This window comes from Fundulus heteroclitus, chromosome 13, assembly GCF_011125445.2.
Source record: "Fundulus heteroclitus isolate FHET01 chromosome 13, MU-UCD_Fhet_4.1, whole genome shotgun sequence".
Taxonomy (NCBI): Eukaryota; Metazoa; Chordata; class Actinopteri; order Cyprinodontiformes; family Fundulidae; genus Fundulus; species Fundulus heteroclitus.
In genome coordinates, this window is record NC_046373.1 from 33,857,381 (window position 1) to 33,865,141 (window position 7,761).

The following is a 7,761-nucleotide window of genomic DNA, read 5'->3' on the forward strand; positions in this document are numbered from 1 at the left end:
TAAGTTTTCCTTGATAAACTGTGTTAATGACATTAAACAGTGGCTCTGTGACAACTACTTGCAGGTAAATGCTGAATACACATTGCCCCTGAAAACCAAATAACTGAAATTAAGGGTAAGAGGTGTATTGGCCTCCTCTGTCAAACCAAGCCTTAGGAACCTTGACATAATTTTTGATCCTGCCATGTTACTAGTGTCATTCTCGCAGATTAATCAAAATCTGCTTCTTTCAGCTAAGAAATATTTCTAAACTTCAAACTTTTGGTGTCAAAGGCTAATTTAGAGATGATTATTCATGTTTTTATTTCATCTCGTCTTGACTATTGTAACAGCCTCTTTATGTTTGAATAAGAAAGATCCAGGCCGTCTGCATGTAGTGCAGAATGCTGCTGCAAGACTTTTAACCAACACAAGAAGAAGACAGCACATTACCCCAGTTTTAATCTCTTTACTGTCATGGTTTTCAGGTGACGAGCCCACATGCAGATACGATCGGGAAGCAAAGCACAGTTTTAAAAGATGTTTATTAGGAAAAAGGCAGATATCAAGGACAAGACTACAGGCAACTCGGCAGGGTCAGAACGTCACGGCTGGAGAGACTGCAAGGAGAAGAAGAGTAAATGACTTTGGAAGTTGAACCAGGAGAACTACTAGAAACTGCGCTGCTTACCATAAAGCGGGTTGACCTAACCGGGGAGAAGTAGCGCCGAGGGAACTCTGTGATCCTACCCTGTTGGTGTTAGGCGGCTAGTGGCTGAGGGCGGCAGATGTTTCTGTTGAGGGATCCAGAGCGAGCCTCCTCGGAAGTGGGTGACAGATGGATTGACCAGAGTGTGGGGAGAACCAGCAGAATCCGGGAAATGGAATCTCAGGCCTCGCTGGGTAACATCCAGGGAGTATGAGGGGTGAGCCAGAGCAAAATCTGAGCGAGAGGATTCTGATGGCCTGGTTCTTCGGACAAGACGTCAAAACAGGTGAGTGCATCCAAGCACCAAAAACTGTGACGAAAACAGGGAGATCCAAAATTAGTTCAAAGACGAAAAAACTCGCAAGCTGGTTTCCAAGAGTTGGGTCAGCGACCACGTCGTACTACGACAGGTTAAGGCTCTGGCGTCTTCCATCTGTCAGCGCTCTGCTTAAGAAGCCAGAGGAAGCCGCCTGCAACGAGCTGCAGGTGTGGGCCACGCCCCCTCAGCCAACTAGGCACACCTGAGGAGTAGAGTTAGAGCAGGACAACACAGAGAACCCTGACATTTACATTGGCTACAAGTACATTTTAGAGTTCATTTTAAAATTCTAGTAGTTACTTTTAGAGCCCCGAGTGGTCAAGCTCCAGCTTATATTACCAACCTTTTACAACCATATACCCCTTCTTGTAGTTTGAAATCCTCCAGCCAAAGGCTGTTAATAGTTCCACATACTAATTTCAGGATCAGAGGGGATCGGTCTTTTAAAGCTGTGAGAGACTTAAGTATATACCCTTCTGCCACTTTTTAATTGACGGGTGATTAATGACCCTAATCATTTCCGGTCTCCTTTGATTTCCGGTCTCCCCTTTGATTTCCGGTCCCCCCTCCCCATTTCCGGCCTCCCTTGATTTCCGGCCTCCCCTTTGATTTCCGGTCCCCCCATCTCATTTCCGGCCTCCCTTGATTTCCGGCCTCCCTTGATTTCTGGCCCCTCTTGATTTCCGGCCTCCGTTTGATTTCCTGCCTTACCCATATTATATTATTGTCATTAATACGATATTATTATTATTAATATAGTTATTAACTTTATTATCGTGATTATTTAAGTATGTCTAATGATTCCTTTAATACACATCCAGCTACTTAATTCAGTTTATCCACATCCAGTTATTTAATTTATCTTATACACATCCAATGATTTAATTTTTATCCACATTCAGTTATTTAATTTTTATACACGCTCAATCTGATGCTTAGCAGCAGCATACCACCCATATTAAATGATGATATTAATTATAATACAATTCACTTTATAATTATATCTATTTATTTCGGTTGCACACATGCAATTAATGTATCTTATACGCACTCAATCTAACGCTCAGCAGCAGACCAGCCACACTCTACGTGAAAAAAACCTCCGTCCCGCACCGTTGTGATTGCGCTGAAATAGAGAATCCTTAATCTTTAATCCTGATATAAAGATTAATTCAGTTTGGAAGCACGACAAAAAGCGTCTTAACAGTGCAGCAGCTCACTCTCTTACTGATCACGACCCCGAGTTTCACGAGATCTGTAGAGGAGAGGAGGAGCTGTCTCAAACACATGTGCTGCAGGAAGGGGAGACAATATCGATCCGGCATTTGCAGTCAGCAAATTTGTGCAGAGCATTATCTTATCATTTTCACACAACAGCAAAACCTTCCTTTCAACGAGCATGACATCCTTTCATTGTTAGTTAATAAACAAAAACACCGAGCCTCTCTGTTATCTTCATCAACACAGTGTCTGGTCAGCGCAGATCAGTGGATGGACACTACACTTCCTGGTCAGCTAGGGAGCCGAACAGGAAACCTCCCTCTTATCTCAATAAACCAGTAGTAATGTCACTTGGGGAATCCCCCCTTACGCTTTTCGGCTGTGTAACAATATATGTTTAATTATTTTTCAGACCTCACAGGTGTGGAGCAAGAAAATATACTTTTAACACCGTTGAACTACGGTAGGATTTACTTTCATAAAGATAAAGTATCTAAAGTATTTAAAGATACTAATACGTTGTTTTAACCATTTTATTTTTATTGTTTTAGGTTTTTTTGATGAGACGAGCGGTAATCCTTACCTACAGCACGGTGTTCACCAGGCTCAGCCGCAAAGAACTCGGCCAGAGAGCAAACTTACACTGAAAAACCGCCCGTCCCGAAGCAAAACCCGCCAGGACTTTGCCTCGCAAAATACGTCTACCCCTAAACAAGAAACAGATAAAGTCATTAATCTGTGTACACCTCCGCCGGTTCGCCAACCTCTCTTCCTCCACTCAGCGGTAGCGGGCATTCAACCTCACCAGCTGTTTGTAGCACAAACACCCACCTTGCAAAACAACCAAGTCCAAATGGATGTACCACAAGCAACGATTCCAAAAGCAAACCATACGCATCGTAAGTTTCTTTATAACTCTGAAACTATCGATTTTATGTTTCTCAACTAGCCCCGTTTCATGTTCTCATTGTATGCCATTGACAGTCACACTGAGCGTTGAAACTTCAGTTCAGACGGTTCAAGACCAGCGGGACACTAGATCATACGGTAGGTAATTTGTGGGACATTCATGTGGCGTGCTACGTTAACACGCAGTTTCTGCTCTAGTTTTACGTGGGTTCGATTCCCCGGTGTGATGCATTTTTTTATCTTTTTTTTTATGTATTTATTTCTGCTGCAATCATTGTATGCGTGTAATTCGCTCCATTAAAAAGCTCCGTCTTTCTTTCTTAACAGAAGCAGCCCTCCTGAGGGAAAACGGTGCTGAAGGTGCAGAGATACAACCCCCTAACGCACCTCAAACTGATCTGCCAGCAACCTCTTCAGACGGTGAGTAATACAGTTTTTTTCATTAATTAACTTAATAGTTAATTTATTATTTCTTTATTTACACTCTTAAAGTTTAAACTACTGTTCTGCACGGTTCGAAAATATCTAAGGCCTCCTTCCCTCTGTGTATGTGTGTGTGTGTGTGTGTGTGTGTGTGTGTTCTACCGTCTTAGTGGGGACATCACAGGTTTTTAACCTCTGTGTGTGTGTGTGTGTGCGTGTTCTACCGTCTTAATGGGGACCATCACAGATTTTTAACCTTTGAAGTCAGGACATTTTACAAAGTATGGCAGTGTTAACCTCTGTGTGTGTGTGTGTGTGTGTGTGTGTGTGTGTGTGTGTGTGTGTGTGTGTGTGTGTGTGTGTGTGTGTGTGTGTGTGTGTGTGTGTTCGAATCAGGCCTCTCCTCACTTTTCACCCATATGCTGTTTTTACTAATTTATTTAATTGTATTTACTTATTTATATCTATATACATATATTTTTTTTTATTTTTGCAGCCCCTGATACGATCCGGAGAAGACGATCCTTAAGAAAGAGGAAAAGACCCAGTCTCATTACACTAAGTTCTACCCTCGAGATAGTCCAGAGAGTAATTCCGAAGCTCGAGACAAAAGTGATTACGATTCGAAGGCTTGCAACGGGTAAATAATTTCTTTCGCCTACAATAAATAATGAAATCAATAAATCCCTATGTCCTTCTTTGTTAAATCTCTGTATTTACAATTAGTTTATTATATCATAACGAATCATTGTTCTTCCACCTCTTCACACACATGAAATCACCTTTTTCTACAATTAGGCCGCCGTATAATAAAATGAATAAATCCCCTGCATCCTTCTTTTCTTTATTATATAATAATGAATCAATGCATTTCACCTATTTCTAAATATGAAAGCATCCTTTTCTACAATTGGGCAGTCGTATAATAACTTCCCATTCATACTATATTAAATATCTGTATTTACAATTAGTTCATGGCATATTAAAACATTATATTTTAATCTCTTTCCACATATGAAACTACCTTTTTCTACAAATAGCTTGTAATATAATAAATGAATGTTTTATTCTTTCCCGATTATAGTTGTTCTGTTCTATTACAGAATCTGCATCGATTATTCAACAAATTCCATACTGCGGCCGCAGAGGAACCTACTACAGTCGGAGAGCTGAGGAGCTTCTGAGAAACTGCATCTTTCTCCTGAAAGAAAACGCCAAGATCTCATTGCTACAGTAGAGTTAACCTTTTAAATTGTGACCTCTGTTAAAATGGGTAGCCAGCAACTGAGAAATGCATTGAATGAAATTGTTGAAGCTGTGAATGAACTCCATAATCTCCCTGTACACCCTGCAACCGAATTTCTCAATCTAACCCCAAATTCCCCAGTCAGAACTCAGGGTCCAGATTTGGACCTTGAATGTTTACTATCTGTAGAACGAGCCATCGAACGATTAAACGATTCTTTCTCTCAACCATACTCGCCTGAAAATAATTCCTTAGAGTTTCAACAGCAAGTTACAAACGCTTTACACAAAATCACACAAATGGTTAATGACCTTCAAAATCTTCCTGTCCGGCATATGCCTGGTTCTTTCAATGTAGCTCCACATTCACCGTCCGGGTTAGAACAAGCGGTCCATCAATTAAACGTTTCTCTCTCTCAAACATTTAGCCCTAATCCTACAAACGCTCAGTATGTGCAACACGGTGGGGGTCTTGTAGAAAACGGTGAACAAAATCCCACTGGTTCTTCCAATACTGCTTTGCCAAATCCCACATCCAACCAGCCTCAACAGCCATCTCTCATTGCACCCGACCGAGCGGATCAACCCTGCACCAGTCATTGACTCTCACTTGGTTCTGAGTGTGATGGTTGAATTGGGCATTAAACCGTACCTCATCACACAGGGAAGTAAAGTTCTCTGTTTTACCGAGCCTGATTACACTCTGAAATTCATCGACAGTCTTTCAATCCTTACTATGAAACTCAGCCAAATGCCAAAAGCATTAGGATTCACCGATCAGTGTAAAGGGTTTTTCCCTCACTTGTTCTCCTCTGAGAAGACTTTAAGCTACGTGGGCCCGCTTCCTCCCCCCTGCTTCTACGCGGTAGACCGCATGAACCCTGCCGAACAGGATCGGTTTTACATTTGGTACAACGAGGCTTGTAAACACCCCTTTGACTTTCAGAAAGAAGCTCTTTATTATTGTCAAAATGATGTGGAGATTCTTTTCAAGGCTTGTGTGAAATTCAGAGAAGAGTTCTTTAAAGAGACAACCGTGGATCCTTTAAAGTCAATCACCATTGCATCAGCTTGTATGAATGTCTTTACATCCAATTTCCTCCCTCCGTGTTAGGAGAGTGTTATCTCGCGATCCCCTCTCCGGTGGATTACCGACGTCAATGTAAAACATTTTCGAACGCGTCTATTCAGTGGTTAGAATGGGTAGCTCAGGAACGTGTCATTTTCATTCAGCATGCACTCAATAAAGGTGAAAAGAAAATCGGCCCTTATCAGGTCGATGGATACGCGGAGGTTGAACGGGTGAAAATCGCGTTTGAGTTCAACGGGTGTTTTTTTCATGGGTGTCCCACTTGCTTTCCACCCGACCAGACCTCTCCTCTCAGGGGGGTTTGCTTTGAAACATTTCACTCTGCTACCATGGAGAGAGCGAGGTTATTGCAATCGGTTTACGGCGTGCAATTAGAAGTTATATGGGAACACGACTGGATCCTAATGAAGGACTCGCACCCGGGTCTCAAAAGGTTTCTACAGTCTTTCAACGCACCGGAGCCTTTTTCCCCGCGTGATGCCTTATACGGCGGCCGTACTTGTGCTCTCAGACTCCGGTACACGGCGGAGAAGGAGGAATCGGTGAATTATGTAGATTTCACCTCATTGTACCCGTACGTGAACGCAAACTGTCCCTATCCTCTCGGCCACCCCAAAATCATCTGCAAAGATTTTGACGATCCGCGTAACTATTTCGGGTTCATCAGGGCGACCGTGTTTCCACCCCGCGGTCTGTTTTTTCCTGTTTTGCCGTACAAGACATCTACCGGTAAACTCGTGTTTACTCTCTGCCGTGCTTGCGCCGAAATGAACTACCAGGCAGGCCCATGCAGCCACACTGACCGAGAGAGAGCGTTGACGGGGGTCTGGGTAACCCTCGAATTTAACAAAGCTCTGGAACTCGGTTACACCGTTGCTGAAATCACTGAGGTTTGGCATTTTGAAAAACAGAGCAGTTCAATCTTTAAACCGTATATACACACATTTCTGAAGGGTAAGCAGGAAGCTTCAGGTTTCCCCGCTGAAGCAACGGATGAGGAGAGCAGGTTAAAGTATGTGGCAGACTACAAACGTGAGCAAGGCATCCAGCTAGATGTCGATGATCGAGGTCAATCCTGCTAAAAGGCAAGTGGCTAAACTGTCTTTGAACAGTTTTTGGGGAAAATTTGCGCAGAGAAATGATTTGGCTCACACTACCATTGTGACAGACTCAGCAGAGTTTTTTAACTTCCTGTTTTCAGGTAAATACGTTGTGTGCTACTTTCACTTCCTGAACGATGACATGTGTATGATTCAGTGGAAATACAACAAGCGATGCATCTCTCTGCCTAACAAGGTGAATAATGTATTTATCGCGGCGTTTACCACAGCACACGCGCGGTTGAAACTATTCACCTGTCTCGAACCACTTCAGGAGCGCGTTTTGTACATTGACACAGACAGCCTGATCTACGTGGTTAAACCGGGTCAGACCTCCCTCGAGCTGGGAAATTATTTGGGGGATTTAACGGATGAGCTGGGAGGTGATACCATACAGCAATTTGTTTCAACAGGCCCCAAAAGCTACGCTTACCAGACAAGAAACCAGAAAAAAGTTGTGATGCGTTGTAAAGGCATCACTCAAACTCAGGAATGCAGTGAGAGGGTGAATTTTGACAGTGTGAAAGAGTTGGTAGAAGGTTATCTGCAGGGGTCTACAGGGGAGGTTTTAGAAGCTCCGCAGCATACCATCAGAAGGGATAAAATAAACTTCCAACTTAAAAATGCCACATTTCAGAAAAAGTTCCGCTTGGTGTATGACAAAAGAAGGCATTTTCCTGACGGAACAACTCTCCCTTTTGGTTACTAAAAAGGTTAACCGAGAACAATGTCGCTCTCCGGTGAAACACAGGAGATTGAATTTGAC

General features: G+C 42.8%; 1 long non-coding RNA gene across 1 annotated transcript; it reads left to right on the forward strand.

The window, feature by feature from the left end:
* Nucleotides 1–3,354: 3,354 nt before the first annotated feature.
* Nucleotides 3,355–4,882, forward strand: LOC118565525. The gene is made up of 3 exons (XR_004932414.1): nucleotides 3,355–3,557; nucleotides 4,057–4,200; nucleotides 4,664–4,882. It is a non-coding gene; the product is annotated as an uncharacterized LOC118565525 (long non-coding RNA).
* The last annotated feature ends 2,879 nt before the right edge of the window (nucleotides 4,883–7,761 follow it).